Genomic DNA, 25,884 nt, shown 5'->3' with positions numbered 1-25,884 from the left:
TAGAATGAGAGCGAAGCTGCTGGTCATGGGGGACCTAAATCACGGAGAGATAAATTGGGAAAAGAGGAATCCCCATGGCGGGGAGGAGACCTGGGGAGCGAAGCTGGTAGACGTTTATTGACAGGAATTTCCTAACACAGCATGAGAAGAAAGTTACTAGGGAAAGAGGAGGGGATACGCCCAGCCTATTAGATCTCATTTTCACCCAGAATGTAGAAGACATCGAGCAGTTGGAACATGAAATACCACTAGGAGCTAGTGACCATTGTGTCCTAGTCTTTGACTACATGATGGAGCTTAAAATTGTGACCAAAGGACAAGAGGTCCGGTAAAGGAGACTTGATTACAGAAAAGGGGACAACGAAGGATAAGGGACTACCTGGGAGAAGTGCAGTGGGAGGAAGAACTTAGAGGAAAAACAGTGCAAGGTATGATGACCAAGTCATATGGAAATGCAAGGACACTGAAGAGAGATTTATTCCAACAGTAAAGGAAAAAAGCAGGAGGGAGTGGAGGAAGTACAGAAGACAAAGGACAGAGGACAACAGGATTAGATGTATCAGAGCTAGGAATGATTACATTAACATAAGGACGAGTGTAGGAAAGAAATTATGAGAAGGATATTGCAATCAAAGCGAAAAAGCAACCTAAATTACTACATAGCCATATAAGAAGAAAGATGTCAGTAAATGACCAAGTGACAAGACTGAGGAAAACAGAAGTGGCATATACTGAAAGCGACAAGGAAATCTGCGAGGTACTGAATGCCAGTTTCCATGGAGTGTTCACAACCGAGCCTGAGCAGCTCCATTGTTAGAAGCGATTACCCTAGATGAAGACTATCAGATATAGAGTTGACAGCAGAGGAGGTAATGAAACAGTTGACAACACTGGATACAAATAAAGTTGTTGGACCAGACAAAGTATCACCGTGGATACTAAAAGAGGCAGCGCAGGCTCTCAGCGTACCACTGGCAATGATCTTTAATGAGTCACTTATGTCAGGAGAATTGCCCAGTTGCTGAAGGAGGCAAATGTCGTACCGATTTTCAAGAAAGGTGATAGGGAGGAGGCACTTAACCTACAGACCCGTATCACTGACAAGCATCCCCTGCAAAATACTTGAAAGAATAATTAGGCTAGGACTTGTTGAGCACCTGGAGAGCATTGGGTTTGTAAACAAACACCAACATGGGTTCTGGACAGGAAAATCATGCCTACAAACCTTTTAGAATTCTATGATAAAGTAACAAGGATAAGGCAGGACAGAGAAGGCTGGACAGACTGCATATTTCTTGACTGCCAAAAGACCTTTGATACAGTACCGCACATGAGACTGCTATACAAACTTGAGAGGCAGGAAGGATAAGCGGAAAGGCCCTAGCATGGGTGAAGAACTACCTAACAGGAAGGAGCCAAGGGTAAGGTAAGGGCGGGAAGTCGGACTGGCGAACAGTAACAAGTGGAGTACCTCAAGGATCGTGCTGGGACAATCCTCTTTCTAATTTTCGTAAATGATATGTTTACAGGAGTGGAATCATATATGTCAATGTTTGCGGATGACGCAAAATTAATGAGAAGAGTTGTGACAGACGAGGATTGTAGGATCCTCCAAGAGGACTTAAACAGGTTGCAGAGATGGTCAGAGAAATGGCTACTGGAGTTCAACACAGTAAATGTTAAGTTATGGAAATGGATCAGGTGATAGGAGACCAAAGGGACAGTACACAATGAAGGGGAACTGCCTACCTGTAACGATTCGAGAAAGAGACCTGGAGTGGATGTGACACCTAATCTAACTCCTGAGGCACATATAATAGGATAACGACAGCAGCGTACTCTACACTGGCGAAAATTAGAACTTCATTCAGAAACCTAAATGAGAGGCTTTTAGGGCGCTTTACACTGCCTACGTGAGACCCGTCTTAGAGTATGCCGCGCAATCATGAGCCCCACCTGAAGAAACACTAAGGAAATGGAGAAGGTTCTGAGGTTCGCGACGAGGCTTGTCCCAGAGTTACGAGGGATGGGATATTAAGACGTCTGAAGGAACTGAACCTTACGACACTAGAGAAAAGAAGGGAGAGAGGAGATATGATAGGGACATATAAAATACTCAGAGAATTGACAAAGTGGAAATAGATGAATGTTCACACAATAATAATAACAGAACGACGGGACATCTGGAAACTCAGATGAGTCACAGAGATGTTAGGAAGTTTTCTTTAGCGCGAGAGTAGTGGAAAATTGAATGCACTTGGGGAACAGGTCGTGGAAGCAAACTCTATTCATACTTTTAAAATTATTTATGATAGGGAAATAGGACAGGAGTCATTGCTGTAAACAACCGATAGCTGGAAAGGCGTGATCCAAGAGTCAATGCACGATCCAGCAAGCACAAATAGGTGAGTACAATTGGTGAGTACAGGAAGAATCATGCATCTATCGGTAACCTAATACTGTTAACAGACTTCTTGATGTTACCACTGCTAGGCTTAGGCTCCGCTACACATACATGTAGGAGTTTGTAGCATCTGCTGATATAGATTTTGACTAAATGTAAACTCAGTCAGCAGAAATATTCATATTCTTGGCGTCCTTATGTATAATGGAATGTGAAACAAATTGCAGAAGTTCAGAGATAACACCATCAAGGGCGTCCAAGAAATGTGGGTTTACTTCATTCATAATGATGTACTGCCAGGAATCTTAGCAAAGTATAAAAAACTTGCTTACTGTAGGTGCAGCATGCACATGACAGTAAAGCTGCCGCCCAGTTGGGTGGGTGTGGAGAAAGATTAGTATCTTCGTGACTCATCGAAGATAAAAAATGCCTTATATACACTCTGTTTTGAGCCTCTTGTTCAATCACTTATGATATAAAATATTATTGTTATGGATATGTATTTATGCACACACACACACACACACACACAAACACACACACACACACACACACACACACACACACACACACACACACACACACACACACACACACACACACACACACACACACACACACACACACACACACACACATATATATATATATATATATAATATTAGTATATTTTGGTAGCAGTCTTTCCTGTAGTCTTTTAATAATATATATATAAATAAATATATATATTAGTATATTTTGGTAGCAGTCTTTCCTGTAGACATATATTATTAAATATGACCGAAAAAGTAAGATTAATAATTCTAACACGAATTTTCTCGATCTTTCTTACGTTTCTTTTCACTGTTGATGGTAATTCAAAGATCAATTCTCCAAAATTCATTTTTATTCCTAGTCTGACGAGACACTTGAGTGCGTTTCGTAAAACTTATTACATTTTCAAAGACTTTAGTTTACAAACACACAACTGAAACTGAATAGAGCTTACACATCTTCGATTTTTTATCTACATTTGGGTGAGGTGGATGAGGTGAAAACAAACTTTCAACAATGGGTATTGAATGGGTATTAAATTCAAACACAAGACAGAACACGAAACAGTGGGTATTGAATGGAAGTAATTGTAGAAAGCCTATTGGTCCATATTTCTTGATGCTTCTATATTGGAGCGGAGTCTTGAAGTGGGTAGAATATAGTTGTGCATTAATTGGCTGTTGATTGCTGGTGTTGACTTCTTGATGTGTAGTGCCTCGCAGACGTCGAGCCGCCTGCTATCGCTGTATCTATCGAATATTTCTGTGTTGTTTGCTAAGATTTCTCTGGTGATGGTTTGGTTGTGGGAAGAGGCTATATGTTCCTTAATGGAGCCCTGTTGCTTATGCATCGTTAAACGCCTGGAAAGAGATGTTGTTGTCTTGCTTATATACTGAGTTTTTTGAGGCTTACAATCCCCAAGAGGGCATTTGAAGGCATAGACGACGTTGGTCTCTTTTAAAACGTTCTGCTTTGTGGAAGCAAGTCGACGAAGAACTCTGTTGGGTAAGGCAGGTCCTAGTCAACAACGGCTTCTCCAATGGTTTCGTGAAAGACATCATAAGAAGGAAAGTGAAACGTTATGCAACCTGTGAAGAGACAACTAACACAACACCTATACCCCCTGTTAGACTATTTTTTAGGAACTTCTTTTCCACAGCCCATAAAACGGAGGAAAGGGTCCTGAAAGATATTGTCAGTAGAAACGTTATCCCTACAGACAAAAATCAGAAGATACAACTGACAATTTACTATAAAACCAAAGAAACGGCCAGCCTACTCATGAGAAACTCTCCCAACTTAAAAATTGAAAATTGCCAACCCACTCATGAGAAACTCTCCAGACACAAAGCAGAACGCTTTAAAAGAGACCAATGTCGTCTATGCCTTCAAATGCCCACTTGTGGACTGTAAGCCTCAAAGAATTCAGTATATAGGCAAGACAAAAACATCTCTTTCCCGGCAATTAACAATGCATAAGCAACAGGGCTCCATTAAGGAAAAATATAATCTCTTCCCACAACCAGACCATCACCAGAGAAATCTTAACAAAAAACACGGAAATCATCGATAGATACAGCGATAGCAGGCCGCTTGATATCTGCGAGGCACTACACATTAAGAAGTCGACACCAGCAATCAACAGCCAATTAATGCACAACTATATTCTACCCACTTCAAGACTATATAGAATATATATAGAAGCACCAATATAGAAGCATCAAGAAATATGGGACAATAGGACCTTTGCGTTACTTCCATTCTTCCCTTTATCTTACAAAATATTATACCCATTGTTTCGTGTTCTGTTTTGTGTTGAAAGTTTGTTTTCACCTCATCCAAAACTGTAGTAACATATCACCTCACCCAAATGCAGGTATAAAATCGAAGCTGTTTAAACTCTGTTTAGTTATAGTTGTGTGTGTGTAAACTAAAGTCTTTGAAAATGTAATAAGTTATTACGAAACGTGTTCAAGTGTCGCATCAGACTAGAAATAAAAATGAATTTTGGAGAATTGATTTTTCAGTTACCATCAACTGTGAAAAGAAATATAAGAAATATAGAGAAAATTCGTGTTAGAATTATTAATCTTACTTTTTCGGTCATATTTAATAATATATGTCTACAGGAAAGGCTGCTAACAAAATATACTAATATATATATATATATATATATATATATATATATATATATATATATATATATATATATATATATATATATATATACATATATATATATATATATATATATAATATATATATATATAATATTATATATATATATATATATATATAATATATATATATATATATATGTCGTACATAGTAGCCAGAACGCACCTCTCAGCCTACTATGCAAGGCCCGATTTGCCTAATAAGCCAAGTTTTCCTGAATTAATATATTTTCTCTATTTTTTCTTATGAAATGATAAAGCTACCCATTTCATTATGTATGAGGTAAATTTTTTTTATTGGAGTTAAAATTAACGTAGACATATGACCGAACCTAACCAACCCTACCTAACCTAACCTAACCTATCTTTATAGGTTAGGTTTGGTTAGGTAGGGGAAAAAGTTAGGTTTATATTTCTTTATATATATATATATATATATATATATATATATATATATATATATATATATATATATATATATATATATATATATATATATATATATATATATTTATATATATATATATATATATATATATATATATATATATAATATAATATATATATATATATATATATATATATATATATATATATATATATATATATATATATATATATATATATATATTATACTAGTAACTGTGTTGTATCAGCAGTAGGTGCTCTCAGTAGTTGCATCACAATAGGTGCATCAGCAGTACGTGCCTGCTGCACCTACTCTATGCAAATTTTGGATACTACACTAAGATTCCTGGCTTTATATTCTTATGAATAAAGTACCTATATGTTTGAACAAATCCTCAAGGGCCGTGACGAGGATTCGAACCAACGTCCGAGAGTATCAAAGACGCTGCCTTAATCGACTGAGCTACGACATGATCAAAAGAATTGCAACCAGATGTAGGTTCGAATCCTCGTCACGGCCTTTGTGGATTTGTTCATTTGATCCATTATGCTATTGTGATTTCTGTGTGTACCTATATATTTCTTGGTTTCCATTGATGGGTTTTATCTTTGAATTCCACGATCTTTTCACATTCCATTATATAATGGTGCAAAGTATGCGAATAGTTTTCCTGACAGAGTAAACATTTAGTCCAATCTTCATCGGCAGATATTGTAAACTCCCAGAGGGACTTGTACCTGACCATGAGCCTAGCAGTGGTAACATTTAGAAGACTGCTAATCTTATTGGATGTCTCACAGACTTGCGGGTCTTCCTGCATTGTAGAATGATGATAGGTAGAGTAACTGGTGTGAAATTCACAGTGCATAGTAAGCCTCCGAATTTTGCTCATACTCTAATTATCATGCTCAAACTTTCAACAGTTCTATTAACTCTACCTTTTTCGTGATTAGTTAGGGTTGTTTTGGTGGACAAAAACAACCACAACATGGTGTTCTTTTTGTTTTGCTCACATCTTTTCTATGCCGCTAATATATTCATGAATTAATGTTCTTTTTCCTCCATCTGCATCTTCTGAACTCTCTTAATGATCATAACCTCCACTTAGGCTTTTAACCACAACCTATACTGTTGTTGGGACATTTCAGTTGAAGGCATATCTCTGAGTTAAATTCTTATTAATAGCCAATTTTTTAATGTATCTTTTGCTTTCCGTTATTCTTGTCTTCACTGAACTTTGGTAAGTTACCGATGTTGACTCGTGCACACGCACTGTTTCCTACATATATCTTACTCTCATCGCATCCAGACTTGTGAGTAGCAGAGTCCCTGATGATGGTCAAGGACTCTGATTTGACCATGTCAATATTTTTTCTTCAGTATAAACATATTCCTTGAGGTAGTGTTTTAAGCATTATTCTTTTGCTGTTTGATAATTACGATCTTCCATTCTCTCTTCCGTCTTGAGTGATTTCTGTGTTGTCTACAAATATGACTTGTGTATAGACACTTAATATGAAATTCTATAACCGTGGAAATCATCTGTATAAGAAGAGCCCAAGCTCTTGGAGTACAGTTTTGGTTCCTGTTTCTCTTGATTGACCAGCATCTCTTGCCTTTTAACTACATGTTCCCAAACCCTTACTTTACTCTAAGTCTTGCCCCATACCTCCTTGGAGTGGATAGATAATTGTTCGTCTTACTGCGCTCTTCTCTCTTATGCTGTCTTGACCAGACTATGGCAGTCCTTCGTATTCACTGGCTTCGCCCTCGATCCCTTGGTCGTCTTCATACTTAGTATCAACGGGGAATTTGCCTCGGCTTCTGGCACCTTTCGTTCCTTCCTTCTCCAAAGCCAAAAATATATAGTCATTAAAAGATAGTTTTCCCTTGGCAATTTTCTTTGTCGTTCATGCTCGAAATCTCAATTATTAGTTGATCAAATTCTTTCGAAGCAGTTGACTCATCTGTCGTTATCTGATCGTTTCTATATGTACCATAATCCAATAAAAATGATAATTTTCTTGGCGGATCCTTATGCAATTGCCAATGCTCTACATCAGATGCTTTTTACGCATTCTTATGCCTTTGGATTTGTTAAGTCTTCCCTATCCTGTGGTGATCCAAATCCATTAATAGTTATTTCTCATCTTCAGAAAAGAAAACCAGTCGAATCGTTTTGAGCTTCCACCTTACTGATATTGACTCAAATTATCTCAGGGCTGTCATTATAAATGAAGTCACTCAAACTGGTTAATCTTCACAGAACTTATTCCAATCTCGGATTTTTACCCAGTCATTCAGAGTGCCACTGACAGCAAATGTATGAATATATGATCGGATTTTGAGATTAAAAGACAGTATATGTATGAATGGCCTATCCCCATGGCCTTCCTCCCTCTAACCTTGGAAGGTGGGAAACGACTGTGACTGTGTTGAATATTTGTCACACACACACACATGATTAACGCATTGACACTAAATGTGACAAAGACCTATGCCTTACTCCCAGAACTGTATTGTATCTCTTCAAATATCTTGTAGAACGTCTACATTTTGCTGGATGATCGGAAATCTTGATCTCAATATGTTCCTTTGAGTCACTTATTCCTTGTTGGAATTCTGGGAAATTCCGAGTATTTGTTCCAGAATTGGAATCTTGACATTATCTATTTATATTTTTATTGTCCTATTCCAAAGACATTAATAAATGATATTCTAGGTTTAGTGCCTACTTTTCACACTTAGTTTTTTGACATAATGTCGTGTACAACTATTATTTACTTGTAACCTGAAAATCGGAAAACGAGCATAGCTTAATACATATATACCTATAACAACAATCAATTATTCTTGAGGATTATGAATATCTAGTACATTGTTTCACTCAGTTATCACACTCAGCTCCTGTTACATGGTAAACGCACTCACAAACTCAAGCTAAATTTAAGCAATAAACTTCCTCCTTCAGTTACAGATAACCTGAAAACGTACGTAAAATTTGTAGCATCAGCTAAGATATGAAAAGTTTTTCCTATGGGACTGAAGACCATGAGTTTCTTTCCTCCTGGAACCTTGGGATCGTCGACCATCACCGGTTCGTGAGAAGGATACGAGAAGGTCATAACCACTAAGTTTGGCCCAGTGGCTAGTCTGGAAGAGATTACTTTGGAAATTTAACAACAAGATGATCATATGTTTCAGCATTCAATAATAATGTTACAGAATAAATGATATGCGTGCTCCGACAGTCAATTAATAAATGCAGTTGTTAATTATTTTAAAGTAAATTACTATATATTTATATATATATATATATATATATATATATATATATATATATATATATATATATATATATATATATATATATATATATATGTCGTACCAAGTAGCCAGAACGCACTTCTCAGCCTACTATGCAAGGCCCGATTTGCCTAATAAGCCAAGTTTTCATGAAGTAATGTTTTTTCGACTACCTAACCTACCTAACCTAACCTAACCTAACTTTTTCGGCTACCTAACCTAACCTAACCTATAAAGATAGGTTAGGTTAGGTTAGGTAAGGTTGGTTAGGTTCGGTCACATATCTACGTTAATTTTAACTCCAATAAAAAAAAATTGACCTCGTACATAATGAAATGGGTAGCTTTATCATTTCATAAGAAAAAAAATAGGGAAAATATATAAATTCAGGAAAACTTGGCTTATTAGGCAAATCGGGCCTTGCATAGTAGGCTGAGAAGTGCATTCTGGCTATTAGGTACGACATCTATATATATATATATATATATATATATATATATATATATATATATATATATATATATATATATATATTGGTGTATACTGGCAGCAGGTTTTCTTTCAAACATGTTTCATTGAATATGACCGCATATTCTGTATTTATTATTTTCTGGTTTAGGGCTTCTATCCCTCTAACTATTTTCTTAGCATCAGGGCTTAATTGAAATAGGAGTTCTCCAAAACTCATTTTCGTACTTTTAAGGTGAAGAAAAGAAGTGATTTACTATAGAGTGTATTACACTTATTTGTATAATTTGCACGACGTTTCGAACCTCCATGGTTCATTCTCAAGTGAACAGATCTTACAATACTAGTTGATTTTATACCCGCATTAGGTCAGGTGATAATACAATGAAGGTGAAAACATGGGGGGATACATAAGGGATAAACATAGGGGCTGCAGAAGGCTTATTGGCCCATACGAGGCATCTCCTATCTAAACACAAAGATTAATCCAGTGTAATTGGCCTGTTATGTTGGACATTGTCTTCTGTGTTGGCATCGATATGTTCTTGTCTTGTCCTTACTCTCATGGTGGGTAGAGTAAATAGTTCCGTGATTTGGGTGTTCATGGTAGGTCGCTCTATTCTTATGTGAATTGCCTCAAGAATTTGTAATCTTCTTGAATCTTGGGTTTTGTCTATTATGCAAGTATTCTTGTTCAACATTTCTCTTGTTAGAGTAATGTCATGGGCTTGTCTCATGTGATTCCTAGGGGCACCAGATTGAAGATGGCATGTCAAACGCCTCGTCAGCTTGGTCGACGTCATACCTATGTACTTACATTGAAGGTAACATCCTTCGTGGGGGCAAGTGTACATGTATACAACGCTTGACTGCTGTAGAGGGTTCTCCGTCGGCTTCGGGCTGTTTTTGATAAGGAGTTCGGAAGTCTTCTTGGTTTTGTAGAATATTATCAGGTTTATGTTTTGGTTTCTACATAAAACTCTTGTAGAAACAAAGACACTCCGTAAGTTAACAGCCCTAAACGGTGGACAGCTAAAAATCCCTCGTCCTAAAGATGGCTACTTTAACCTGACTTCTTATGATCTTACCCAGGACCAACGAGACCTCTTAAATCTTGGTCTAAATTGTCAATTCTTATCTAAACCAAAGATGCATCAAAAACGCCTGGAAATCGAAATGCTTCTGGACGATATCCATAAGCTAGAAGACAACAAAAAAGTCATCACCACTGACACACTTCAAGCTGAACTACTTGCAGAAGCAGGGAAAAAACGAGGAACATATTCATCTACAATCTTAACCCCACGACTCAAAGAAGCAGCGAAACAACTAAAAAATCTGAAAGACGTAACAATAAGAAAAGCCGACAAAACAGCAGCATATGTATTGATTCCTACCCATGAATACATGAACAAAATTAGCGACATCCTAAGTGACGACTCCAAATTTCAACGAATCACGAGGAACCCCGTAGAAGACCTTAAGCGGAAAGTAAACAAAACAATTACAGCAATCAACGCAAAGAAAGGTAGTGTGCATTTCAATAAACTTCAAGGCGACTATGGCTTAGGATATGCCTACGGCAATGTTAAGACGCATAAACCAGGTAACCCACTACGCCCTATAATCAGCCAAATACCAACCCCAACTTATCACCTGGCAAAGAAACTCAATGAACTCCTAACTCCATACACTCCAAGTAAGTTTAGTCTACAATCATCAGCAGATTTCCTAGAATTGATCAAATCTACCCAGCCCGATGGAATCATCGCTTCCCTGGACGTTGAATCCCTCTTTACCAACGTCCCAGTCGACACAACCATAGGAATGATACTGGACAGAGTATACAGAGACGAGAGCACCCCCAAATTAGACATACCTGAGCCACACTTGAAAAGTCTTCTCGAAGCATGTACAAAGGAAGCCCCTTTCATCAGTCCACAAGGAGACATGTATTTACAAATAGACGGAGTAGCAATGGGCTCCCCCTTAGGAGTTTTATTTGCTAATTTTTATATGGGAACCATCGAAGATAGGGTCTTCAGTAGCAGACAAAAACCAACTGTATACTGCCGTTATGTAGATGACATATTCGTAATAGTAAAAGACTCAGATGAACTAATTGACCTAAAAAGACACCTAGAGAGAGAGTCAGTACTCCGATTTACACATGAAAATAGTGAAAATAACAGTCTGCCATTCTTGGATGTACTAATAACAAAAACAGGAACCTCTTTAAGCACCAACGTATATACCAAGCCCACCAACATAGGATTATGCCTGAACGGTAGAAGTGAGTGCCCCCAAAGATACAAAGCCAGTGTTCTCAATGCTTATATTCGTCGAGCGCTTACCCACTGCTCTGAATGGAGCAACGTGAGTAGAGAGTTTGAAAGAGTAACTCAGGTATTGGTGAACAACGGATATAGCAACGCGGAAATAAACGCTGCTATAAGAAGACACTTGGACCGTTGGTATAATTCAGAACCTAGAACAGAAACCACAACACCCCCAATAAAATTATATTACAAATCAACCATGCACAGTGAACATATAAAAGAGGAAAGAATAATGAAAGAAATAATCCGTAAAGGAGTAAAAAGCACTACTCCTAACCAAAACATAAACCTGATAATATTCTACAAAACCAAGAAGACTTCCGAACTCCTTATCAAAAACAGCCCGAAGCCGACGGAGAACCCTCTACAGCAGTCAAGCGTTGTATACATGTACACTTGCCCCTACGAAGGATGTTACCTTCAATGTAAGTACTTAGGTATGACGTCGACCAAGCTGACGAGGCGTTTGACATGCCATCTTCAATCTGGTGCCCCTAGGAATCACATGAGACAAGCCCATGACATTACTCTAACAAGAGAAATGTTGAACAAGAATACTTGCATAATAGACAAAACCCAAGATTCAAGAAGATTACAAATTCTTGAGGCAATTCACATAAGAATAGAGCGACCTACCATGAACACCCAAATCACGGAACTATTTACTCTACCCACCATGAGAGTAAGGACAAGACAAGAACATATCGATGCCAACACAGAAGACAATGTCCAACATAACAGGCCAATTACACTGGATTAATCTTTGTGTTTAGATAGGAGATGCCTAGTATGGGCCAATAAGCCTTCTGCAGCCCCTATGTTTATCCCTTATGTATCCCCCCATGTTTTCACCTTCATTGTATTATCACCTGACCTAATGCGGGTATAAAATCAACTAGTATTGTAAGATCTGTTCACTTGAGAATGAACCATGGAGGTTCGAAACGTCGTGCAAATTATACAAATAAGTGTAATACACTCTATAGTAAATCACTTCTTTTCTTCACCTTAAAAGTACGAAAATGAGTTTTGGAGAACTCCTATTTCAATTAAGCCCTGATGCTAAGAAAATAGTTAGAGGGATAGAAGCCCTAAACCAGAAAATAATAAATACAGAATATGCGGTCATATTCAATGAAACATATATATATATATATATATATATATATATATATATATATTATATATATATATATATATATATATATATATATATATATATATATATATATACCTGATGTATATATATCGATATATAGCTGATGGTATATATATATATATAATATATATATATATATATATATATATATATATATATATATAATATATATATATATATGTATATGTATATGTATATGTATATGTATATATATATATATATATATATATATATATATATATATGTTTATGTATATATATATATATATATATATATATATATATATATATATATATATATATATATAATATATATATATATATATATATATATATATACATATATACATAAACATATATATATATATATATATATATATATATATATTAGTATATTTTGGTAGCAGTATTTCATGTAGACATATATTATTAAATATGACCGAAAAAGTAAGATTAATAATTCTAACACGAATTTTCTCAATCTTTCGTACATTACGCTTCACTGTTGGAGGTAAATCAAAAATCACTTCTCCAAAATTCATTTTTATTTCTAGTCTGACGCGACACGGGCGCGTTTCGTAAAACTTATTACATTTTCAAAGACTTCACAAATACACAACTGATTAGAACGTATCTCTGATTTTATATCTACATTTGAGTGAGGTGGGAGGGGTGATGTGGCATTAACACAAGACAGAACAAGAGGGGATATTAATAGGGTATTAAAAGTATCAACACAAGACAGAACAGAAACAATGGGTATTGAATAGAAGTGTTTGTAGAAAGCCTATTGGTCCATATTTCTTGATGCTTCTATATTGGAGCGGAGTCTTGAGGTGGGTAGAATATAGTTGTGCAATAATTGGCTGTTGATTGCTGGTGTTGACTTCTTGATGTGTAGTGCCTCGCAAACGTCAAGCCGCCTGCTATCGCTGTATCTATCGATGATTTCTGTGTTGTTTACTAGGATTTCTCTGGCGATGGTTTGGTTATGGGAAGAGATTATATGTTCCTTAATGGAGCCCTGTTGCTTATGCATTGTTAAACGCCTAGAAAGAGATGTTGTTGTCTTGCCTATATACTGGGTTTTTTGGAGCTTACAGTCCCCAAGTGGGCATTTGAAGGCATAGACGACATTAGTCTCTTTTAAAGCGTTCTGTTTTGTGTCTGGAGAGTTTCTCATGAGTAGGCTGGCCGTTTTTCTGGTTTTATAGTAAATCGTCAGTTGTATCCTCTGATTTTTGTCTGTAGGGATAACGTTTCTATTAACAATATCTTTCAGGACCCTTTCCTCCGTTTTATGAGCTGTGGAAAAGAAGTTCCTGTAAAATAGTCTAATAGGGGGTATAGGTGTTGTGTTAGTTGTCTCTTCAGAGGTTGCATGGCTTTTCACTTTCCTTCTTATGATGTCTTCGATGAAACCATTGGAGAAGCCGTTATTGACTTCGACCTGCCTTACCCTACAGAGTTCTTCGTCGACTTGCTTCCATTCTGAGCTGTGGCTGAGAGCACGGTCGACGTATGCGTTAACAACACTCCTCTTGTACCTGTCAGGGCAGTCGCTGTTGGCATTTAGGCACATTCCTATGTTTGTTTCCTTAGTGTAGACTGCAGTGTGGAAACCTCCGCCCTTTTCCATGACTGTTACATCTAGAAAAGGCAGCTTCCCATCCTTTTCCGTCTCGTAAGTGAAACGCAGCACGGAACTCTGCTCAAATGCCTCCTTCAGCTCCTGCAGATGTCTGACATCAGGTACCTGTGTAAAAATGTCGTCAACATACCTGCAGTATATGGCCGGTTTCAAGTTCATGTCGACTAAGACTTTTTGCTCGATGGTACCCATGTAGAAGTTTGCAAACAGGACACCTAGGGGAGAACCCATGGCAACCCCATGTACTTGCTTATACATGTGCCCATCCGGGCTCAAGAAGGGTGCCTCTTTAGTACAAGCTTGGAGTAGTTTCCTCAGAATACTTTCTGGCATGTCAAGAGGAGTACAGGCTGGATCACGATACACTCTGTCGGCTATCATTCCGATTGTCTCGTCCACAGGTACGTTGGTAAACAGCGATTCTACGTCCAACGAGGCTCTTATCCCTGTGGCCCGTGTGCCCCGCAGTAAGTCCACAAATTCCTTTGGAGACTTCAGGCTGAAGGCGCAAGGAACATAAGGAGTCAGCAGGCCGTTGAGTCGCTTTGCCAGTCTGTACGTGGGTGTGGGTATCTGGCTAATGATTGGCCGAAGTGGGTTTCCAGGCTTGTGCGTCTTGACATTTCCATACGCATATCCAGGTTTATATTCCCCAATGATCTTTGGCAGGTGGAGTCCGGATTTCTTGGCGTTCACAGTTTCGATCAGTTTGTTGACCTTTGCTTTTAATTCGGCTGTAGTGTCCTTCGTTACCCTTTGCAACTTAGTTTGGTCAGAGAGTATGATGTTCATTTTCGCCAGATATTCGTCTTTTTTAAGAATGACATATATTGGCGACTTGTCACCTCTCCTGACAACTATCTCCTTGTTCTCACGAAGGCTTTTAGCTGCCGCTTTAAGCTCGGGGGACAGTATGGTGCTTCTGTAGTTGCCTCGATTCTTTCCTCCTTCTGCAATAAGTTCTGCTTGTAAGGTATCTTTGGTAGTGACCTTCTTTTGTGTCTCGAGGTCGAATATGTCGTCCAACAGAATTTCCAACTCTACTTTCCGGGCCATTTCACTCGGTCTGGACATAACATGACAGTTTATGCCCAGATTTAGGAGAGTGACTTGGTCCTCAGTGAGGTTAATTCCTGCAAGGTTCAGGAAGCCATCTCTTGGTCGTGGAATTGCCATAGGTCCTCCATATAATGTTGTTAGTTTCTTGATAATCCTTGTTTCAGTGCTGAGGTGATGTTGGTCTGTGAGGATGTCGAGGTGTATATATATATATATATGTCGAGACACAAAAGAAGGTCACTACCAAAGATACCTTACAAGCAGAACTTATATATATATATATATATATATATATATATATATATATATATGTCGTACCTAGTAGCCAGAACGCACTTCTCAGCCTACTATGCAAGGCCCGATTTGCCTAATAAGCCAAGTTTTCATGAATTAATGTGATTTCGACTACCTAACCTACCTAACCTAACCTAACCTAACTTTTCCGGCTACCTAACCTAACCTAACATATAAAGATTGGTTAGGTTAGGTTAGGTAGGGTTGGTTAGGTTCGGTCATATATCTACGTTAATTTTAACTCCAATAAAAAAAAATGACCTCATACATAATGAAATGGGTAGCTTTATCATTTCATAAGAAAAAAATTAGAGAAAATATATTAATTCAGAAAAACTTGGCTTATTAGGCAAATCGGGCCTTGCATAGTAGGCTGAGAAGTGCGTTCTGGCTACTAGGTACGACATATATATATATATTATATATATATATATATATATATATATATATATATATATATATATATATATATATATATATCTATATCTATATATATATATATATATATATATATATATATATATATATATATATATATATATGTATGATATATATATATATATATATATATATATATATATATATATATATATATATATATATATATATATATATATATATATATATATATATATATACCATCAGCTTTTGACCGGTCGTGATGGTGTTACGGACCCGAGTCCATCGTCGAAGCATGGAGCAGTGACGACAACGCCATCTGTGAGTCCGCTCCCGAAAACCCCATGACATGGACAACGCCATCTAGTGATGACGAGAGATGCCAGCAATAAGTGCTGGATGCCTGTCCTAGTCAGCTCCTGACGTAGCCGCTGCTGACTTCTGGTGAGGTGGCGCTTAGACAGTGAACGCCATCTATGGAGTGAAGAGGTGGACGTTTGTGTCTAAGCTAGTAAGTGATGTTTCCTAGTGGTGCCAGTACTGATGACGTGTCTGCTTGCAGAGTCGACCTGGGACTGCTGTGTTGGACGATGGAACAATCTACCCAAGGCAGCCAAAGTCTATTCACCAGTCTGCTTTGAAGAAGCTGTAAGCCACCCCCGGACGAAATCTGTTTAGAGTATAATAGCCTGCCTGAGGAGTGGCAGTGTCGGGAATCGCCTTATCTGGGGCTGGCTGATGGAAGAGACTACCCACTGTGGTGCTGAATGAGGAGAGTGACCAGCGAGTCACACGAGGCTCCTGCCTAGTGCTCGCAACCCTAGTATCAGTCGTGGAGTGGCCTAAACAGCGAGGTTGATTGGTACATGCCAGCTACAGGCTGGATTGTGGTTGAAGGCCATCACGACGAAGCACCCAGTGGGACTGTGATTTGGCTGTCCTGTGGCCAGGGTAGATTCGTAGTAGTCATCGTGGATTCATAGTAGGCCACGGAAGAAGGAACCAGGGCTATCCAGAGTGAACCTCGCCGAGTATAAAGTGTCTTCGGAGGAAGACGAAACTGTATAATTGTGTAGTAATAATTCCTGTGTCTTTTTACATATGGTGGTGGGAATATATATATATATATATATATATATATATATATATATATATATATATATATATATATCTCAAAAAAATCATCTCATCTATATATGAAATCATCTCATCTATATATATATATATATATATATATATATATATATATATATATATATATATATATATATATATATATATATATATATATATATATATATATTGGTCGTGGCGTCCGACCATATATATATCCGTCGTGGCAGACCCAAGAGTTCCAATGACAATTTAAAAGTAGGAACACAAGTGACCCAAAAAATTGAAGAGGGCAACACAGTAGGGGCAATTAGGTTACTTACCAGCGAAGACACAATCGCCCCTAGAAATACCGCTACCGCCAACTCGCTGAGAGAGAAGCACCCTCCTAGAGTACCATGGGAACCCACTGCTCAGGACACAAATGTCCCAGACATGGGACCTCTATTCCTCCAAGCGTTAGAGGTATACAAAGCCATCATGTCATTTCCGCCAGGCTCGGCAGGGGGATACACTGGAGTAAGACCTCAACACCTCAAGGAGATGGTAAACCCAGTTCTCGGAGAAGTTGCCGAGACACTATTGTCAGAGGTCACGAAGTTTGTCAACGACTGCCTCTCTGGGTTGATCCCAGATACAATTAAACCCTTTTTCTTTGGAGCATCCCTTTGTGCCCTCAAGAAGAAAGAGGGTGGAGTCACACCCAATGCCGTGGGTAACACACTTCGGCGCCTTGTTGCTAGGGCAGTTGTCAGAAAAATTAGCATAGACGCTGCGACGATGCTTCGACCCCATCAACTAGGTTTTGGTGTCCCCCATGGCTGTGAAGCAGCAGCTCATGCAGCACGAGCCTATATCAAGCACCTCCCAGAAAATAAGGCATTAATTAAATTAGACTTTAAAAATGCCTTCAACCAGGTAAAAAGGGATGTGGTACTGGAAGCAGTTCGAACAAGCTTTCCTTCTCTACTCCCCTTCGTCTCAGCAGGGTACAGTAGGGAATCGACGCTGCTGTTTGGGGAACATGAAGTTGTTTCTGCAGAAGGTGTCCAGCAGGGAGACCCACTTGCCCCTTTTCTTTTTTGCATGGCTGTTAAAGAGGTTACAAGCAAGTTGACCAGCGAACTCAACATCTGGTTCCTGGACGATGGCACCCTGGCAGAGACACAGGAGTCCCTGCTAGAAGATCTACAGCTGGTGAAATCTAAGGGAGAGGAGTTATGACTCACCCTAAACCCATTAAAGTGTGAAATCATCTCATCTAGCCAACCAACCATAGATGCAGTGCGAATCATATTGCCAGGAGCCCCAGTGATCGCTCCCACCGATAGTGTGCTGCTAGGGGCACCTCTGGGCTCGAGCGCCATTGAGGTAGTCCTCGAAGAAAAGCTGAACGACCTGAGGAGGATGGAGGGAAGAATAGGGGCTTTGGACGCCCACGATGCTTTGTACCTTCTCACAAGGTGCCTGGCTTTGCCCAGACTGACCTATTTCCTAAGGTGTGCTCCCTCCTTCGACAGCCCAAAATTAACAGAATATGACACACTCCTAAGGTCAATAACCGTGAAAGTGTTAAACCTCTCCCTGCAAGATGACCAATGGGACCAAGCAACGCTCCCAGTTAGACTCGGGGGGATAGGTATTCGCAAAACGACACAGTTAGCATTGCCGGCATTCATATCCTCGACCAGAGCAACAGGTGAATTAGTTAAGGAAATACTACCGGAACACCTAAGAGACTCCATTGGGATTCATGATCCCAAATTCGCGGAAGGAGCCGGTCAGTGGGACACTCTTGTCAACTCTCATTCTCGACCGACTTTTCCAAATGACTGCGAACAGTGGGATAGCCCCATAGTGGAGAACATCGCATCATCATTGCTGGAGGCAGCTTCCAGGAAGGACAAAGCGCGTCTTCTAGCTGTGCAAGCGCCCCATGCTGGGGACTTCCTGTTGGCAGTCCTTAATTCCGCCTTGGGCACCCGCCTGGACCATCGGACCCTAAGTATTGGTGTTGCTCTGCGCCTTGCCGTCCCTATTTCCACCGAGCACCGGTGTATTTGCGGCCATGCACGGGCAGACCAATACGGCAGCCATGGTCTCATCTGTCGTAAGACACAGGGAAAGATTGCCAGACATGAAGCAGTCATTGACATCATCAAGAGAAGCTTGGCTTCAGCTGGGTGTCCAGCACAAAGGGAACCTCAGTTGTGCAGACCTGACAACAGCCAAAAACGCCCAGATGGAGTCACCCTGCAGCCGTGGAGGGAAGGTAAACAGGTCGTGTGGGACTACACGTGTGCATCCACATTGGCTGATACCTATCTACCCTACAGTGCAGCTGAGGGAGGCGGGGCGGCCACCTTCAGGGAGACCCAGAAAACTAACAAGTACAGGGACCTAGAACGTTGTTACAGGTTCGTGCCAATAGGCTCTGAGACTCTAGGCGCCTGGGGTAAATGTGCACTTAAGTTCCTGAAGGAGCTGGGTGAGGAACTCATTGGGAAGACTAGAGACCCAAGAGCGGCCAGTTTTATGTTCCAGCGCCTCAGTGTCGCTGTTCAGAGGGGAAATGCGTGCTGTATCTTGGGTGTTGACTCCTGAGGAGCCTCTCGGGGGTGGGACACTTTTGTTGACCCCTGAGGACCTCGTTGGACCCCTATGTTGACTCCTGAGGATCCCTGGTACCCCCTGTGTAGCCTCCTGGCGCGCTCAGGGGACCTGTGTTGACTCCTGAGGAGCCCCGGTGGGGCCCCTGTGTTAACTCCTGAGGAGCCCCGGTGGGGCCCCTGTGTTAACTCCTGAGGAGCCAGGGGGACCCTTGTGTTGACTCCTGAAGAGCTCGGGGGACTCCTGTGTTGACTCCTGAGGAGCCTTGGGGGACCCCTCCATATATATTTATACCTATATATGTATTATGCCTAATAGCCAGAATGCACTACTTTGCCTTCTATGCAAGGCTCGATTTGCCTAATAAGCCTTTGTTCTCATGAAATTTTATACTCTTCAATTTGTTTTCTTAGTAAATAATGAATCTTTTCATTATATTATATATTAGTTCTTTGCAGACGAGGTATCGCCTCGTCTGCAATGAACATTGCACCTGCCCAGGTATCGCACCTGGATCTGATCCTAAGGGGTGTGAGAGCCCCCCGCTCCGTGAGATATGCATAGTCTCCCGGGGCATTTTGCTTTGTCAGTGATGAAAGTGGGGTTTAAGGATCGGGAGAGTATGTGTAGCAGGTGTGTGCATGTTAAAGTGTAAGTTGAAAGCGTATGTAATGGGGGTCGTAGAGTTATACAGGTGAGCAATATTAGAGATAATGTTAAGCATAGGGATGTCTATAATTATTATTATTATTAATCGTTATTATTATTATTATTATTATTATTATTATTAGATGTACCCAGCCACGCATTGCTGTGGCTCAACAACACATGTGAGCCACGGCCACTGCAACCTTCCCCTGTCTCCCAGTCCTCCCCACCATTAACCGTCCCCTCATCCTCCCAACTATTCCTCACTCCCCCTTCCTCTCATCCTCCCAACCATTCCTCTCTCTCGTCCCTTTTTCCTCTCCATCATCCTCCATTCCAGCATCCCCTCGTCCTCCAAACCACTCCCCACTACACCATCCCCTCGTCCTCCCCACTATCTCCTACTCCCCCCTCTCCTCGTCCTCCCTCTCTCTCCTCTCCTTGTCCTCCCCATTATCCCCCACTCCGTTGTCCCCTTTTCGTCCCAGCCATTCTCCATTCCCCTCGTCCTTACCATCCCCAACTCCCTGTCCCTCTCGTCCACCCCCGCCATTACTCCCTCCCCCTGTTCCCTCGTCCTCCCCCACAATCCCCCATTCCCGTCCTCTCGTCCTTCCTACTATTTCTCACCCCGTCATCTGATGATCAATGATCTGATGTTTCCATCAGAAAATTGGGAACATCAAATGATCTGGGGTTAGATTCACGAAGAAGTTACGCAAACACTTACGAACCTGTACATCTTTTCTCAATCTTTGGCAGCATTATTTGCAATTATTAAACAGTTAATGAGCTCCGAAGCACCAGGAGGCTTTTCATAACAATAACAACAGCTGAATGGCAAGTTGTCATGCTTGTAAACTGTTTAATAAATTTAACCAAAGCAATCAAAGATTGAGGTACGATGGAAACGTTCTTAAGTAATTGCGTAACTACTTTGTGAATTTGGCCCCAGATGTTCCCATCACTGAAATATAAGAAAAACAGTTCAAAACACGAAATGAAAACAAATGAAAAAAATAAAATAATACTATACATACGAAATGAACGGTATGGTAGACAACACAGCTCAATTCTAATTCAATGTCACACAAAATATTTAAATCAAAATTAAAATAAATCGAAATTTATGAAAATTCAATTTATCAATGAAATCGGAAACACTGAAATGGAATCGTAACATATTTAGTATAGTAAGTGTTGGTCTTATGTGCAACAGATGGCACAGTTTTTCAAAAAAGCATGTTTTTACCTGTCACAGGGGTGGCATCTATATAGTAGGTATATAAAAAGACGCGCCTAATCGAATGCAATGTTGTGGCAAAATTTCAAAGCAATCGGTAAAGAACTTTCAGAGATTACTGCGTGTGTAGCTCTTAAGTCCAACAGATGGCGTTGTTTTTCCAAAAAAAACGTTTTTAACTGTCAAAGTTGAGCCATGTATATAGTAGGTATATAAAAACATGCAACTAATCGAATGCAACGTTGTGTCAAAAGTTCAAAGCAATCGGTAAAGAGGTTTCGAAGATTTTCCTCACATGAAAAACAGTTTTTCAGAAAAAGCATGTGGTTTTACCGTCACAGACGTGACATCTAAATAGTATGTATATAAAAACCTGCTCGGATGCGAATGGAACGTTGTGTGAAGATTTCAAGTCTTTCAGTGAAGAACTTTCGGAGATTAGCGATTATGAACACACAACATTTCCATTTTTATTTATATAGATTACACAGAGTAATCATGGCTCTACTGATTTTCTCATTGGTGCAACCACGTTAGAGACTACTCTGTGTGTATTGAAAGATAAGCATCAGAGGTAGAGCATTCCTGGATGACAGAGCCAGAGTGCTTTGGGGGCATTGTGTGATAATCCTGTTCTGGCTTCACTAGAAGCCTCAGGAAATCCTTGTGTGTTCAGTAGAACTCCAGGTTGGAATCCTTATTCCCATGTTCTGGTCTAGTCGCTAGAGTGTGTGCATGGGAACACCCACCACATAGGTTCGAACCCTCCTCACGGCTCCTACGAATTTTCTTCTTCGTCGTCTTCTTCTTTTTCTTCTTCTCCTTTTTTTTCTTATTATTCTCTTCTTCTTTATCTTCTGTTTCTTATTAATATTATTATCAATATTATTATTATTACACAGAGAGTAATCACACTAACATTATGTATCAATGAGAAAATCCATAGAGCCGTGATATAATTATATAACTTATATAATTATATAACTTGTATAGTTATATAACTTATATACTAATATTACTTATATAATTATATAACATATAATCATAGTATAAGTTATATAACTTGGGACTTCACTGAATCCACAGCAAGTCTGGAGGCTTCTACTGAAGACAGTCCAAGTTTTACAGACAACCCCTAAGTACAAAGCTGTACATAAAGTTGTTAATCAATCATACACTCCAACTTTTCATACAGAAAGATATCACACTAACGTGATTTATCAATGAGAAAATCAATTGGATTAATATGAAGACTCAAACCAGCAATCAGGGAACTCACATCCGTGCACCTTACCCCTGTACCATGCCCACGATATGGTATAGGGGTGAGGTGGATTAAGTGAACTATATGCTTGCATAACTTAACTTAAACTATGTTGTGGTACAGGGGTGCGATGCACGGCTGGGTGTTCCCCGATTCGCTGGTTCGAGTTAACTCACTGCTTCAATTGATTTTCTCATTGATATATCTCTTTAGTGATTTCCTTGTGTATTATTAATATAAGTAGTATACTCCAGTCTTGGGGGCAATTGAACCTGGGTTAAAAATGTTTTAAAACTTTTTGTTAATGATCTCTTTATATACAATTTTAACAAGGCTCAGTATGGGAGTGGTGTAAATTATACAGCTGATGGTAAAAAACGATAAATTCAATAATGCCTGAGCTTTATTTTACACAACTTCTGGACACTCACTTGGAGAATTTGTCTGGGAAGAGTGGGAGGCTGGAGGTGAGGGCGAGGCCTTGGTGGGGCGTCCAGGAGGCCACCTTCAGCGCCTGGGCGCCCCGGGGACTGTACGGAAGGTGTAGGTACACTCCACACCTGTGACATAATATGTTGACAACTTATGCAGGCACAGTGAAGTCTTTTATATTATGATGTTTCTGTATGTCTTGGATGAACGACCACAGACAGATATCCAGGAATAGAGATAGATACCTTGTAATAAAATTGACAGAGACAAAGACCTGGTGAAGAGTGAAGTTACATCGACCAATGTCTTGAAATTAAAAGATGAATTGACACTTCATGTGAGGTAAACAAGTACACCAGATATATTTGTGGTTAATTCATATAACTTGTTTGTGACAAATAAATACACTAGCGCTAACCTGAAAGATTTCTTCGAGTTTATTGCAACGAGCATGACGGCGTTCATCTTGGAGTAGGTCCTGATGAGGTCAGGATTATTTACCAAGGAAGCGTTGGTGACAGCGAGGAGCCTGGTTGCTGGACCCACCAAGCGGCCCTTGAGGGACCACTGGGCGAAGGCGGCGAGGAAAATGAGGTCGTCACTCACCACCACCACCGTCACGCACCACGACACCTGCCGCAGCTGTTGACGTCAACATGATAGACGTTATGTGGGAGTGACCTGCCGCCTCAGTAGTGATGTGGGGGTGTCCTGTCCACCTCAGTAGTGATGTGAGAGTGACCTGCCCACCTTAGTAGTGATGTGAGAGTAACCTGTCCACCTCAGTAGTGATGTGAGAGTGACCTGTCCACCTCAGTAATGGTGTGAGAATGACCTGCCCGCCTCAGAACTTGTGTGAGAGTTACCTGCCCGCCTCAGTTGTGGTATGAGAGTGCCCAGCCCACTTCAGAAGTGATGTGAGAGTGTCCAGCCCGCGTCAGAAAAGGTATGAGAATGACCAGCCCGCCACAGTAGTTATGAAAGAGTGACCTGAAAGCCTCAATAGTAGTGTGAGAGTTACCTGACCGCCTCAATAGTGATGTTAATGTGACCTTCCCGCCTCGGTAGCGGTGTGAGAGTGACCTGCCACCCTCAATAGTAATGTGAGAGTGACCGGCACGCCTCGGTAGTTATGTGGGATTAAACTGCACGCATCAGTAATGATGTGAGAGTGACCTGCCAGCCTCAGTAATGATATAATAGTGACCTGCCAGCATCAGGTTTGATGGGATTGACCTGTCCGCATCGGTATTGATATAAGATTGATCTGCCTTCCTTAGTGGTTGTGTAAGAGTAACCTGCTCGCCTCTATAGTGATGTGAAAGTGACCTGCCCGCCTCAGTAGGGATGTGAAAGTGACCTGCCTTCCTCAGTAGTGACGTGAGAGTGTCTTGTCCGACTTAGTAGTTGTGTGAGATTGACCTGTCGGCCACGGAAGTGATGTGAGAGCAATCTGTCAACCGCAGTAGTGGTGTGAGAGTGGCCTGCCTACATAAACAATTGTGTGAGAGTGACCAGCTCGACACGGTAGTGATGTGAGAGTGACTTGCCCGCCTCAGACGTGATGTGAGTGTGACCTACCCGCCTCAGTAGTAGTGAGAGACTGACCTGCCTGTTACGAACCCGGATCCAGCGTCCGAGCCCGGAGCAGTGACGACCGCGCCATCTGTGGGTCAGCTCCCGAAACCCCCTCCAAACGGACGACGACACCTGGTGAGGACGACGTGTACTGGCCTCGAGGGCCAGTTTCCAGTCCTGTTCAGCGCTCAACACAGCCGCTGCTGACCTCTGGTGAGGTGGTGCTCAGACACCAGCGCCATCTATGGAGTGGATAGGTGGGGGTTTTTGTCTGAGCCTGTAAGTGAGGTGCCTTAGTGTGTCCCAGTTATTGATGACGTGTCTGCTTACAGAGTTGACCTGGGACCGCTGTGTTGGAAGTTGAGTCAGTCTACCCAAGGCAGCCGTCTCCATACCTTGTGCTTTGCTGCAGCAGCTGTGAAGTCGTCCCCCGGAAGAACACTGTGGTGTTACCCTGCCAGTGGAGTGGCAGTAGAAGGATTACCCGGGACCGACTGCTGGAGACGATTATCCACTGGGGTATTGAGGACAGGAGAGTGATTTGTGGTATCACACGAAGCTCCTGTCTAGGGCGTTACCCTTATATCGTTCGTGGAGTGGCCTGACCAGCCTTGCTGATCAGGAACCTGCCAGCAGACCGGCTGGACTTGTGGTTGACGGCCTCCACGGCGGTGCCCCCAGTGGAGCTGTGTTTTGGCTGGCCTGTGTCTGGGGTAGACTCAGCTTGGTCGAAGGATTCGTCAAGAGACCACGAGGATCAAGAGCACCGAGGACTCAGCACCGAGAGCCTGGATCCAG

This window comes from Procambarus clarkii, chromosome 28, assembly GCF_040958095.1.
Source record: "Procambarus clarkii isolate CNS0578487 chromosome 28, FALCON_Pclarkii_2.0, whole genome shotgun sequence".
In the NCBI taxonomy this organism is placed as follows: Eukaryota; Metazoa; Arthropoda; class Malacostraca; order Decapoda; family Cambaridae; genus Procambarus; species Procambarus clarkii.
Note: the sequence above shows the minus strand (reverse complement) of the source record.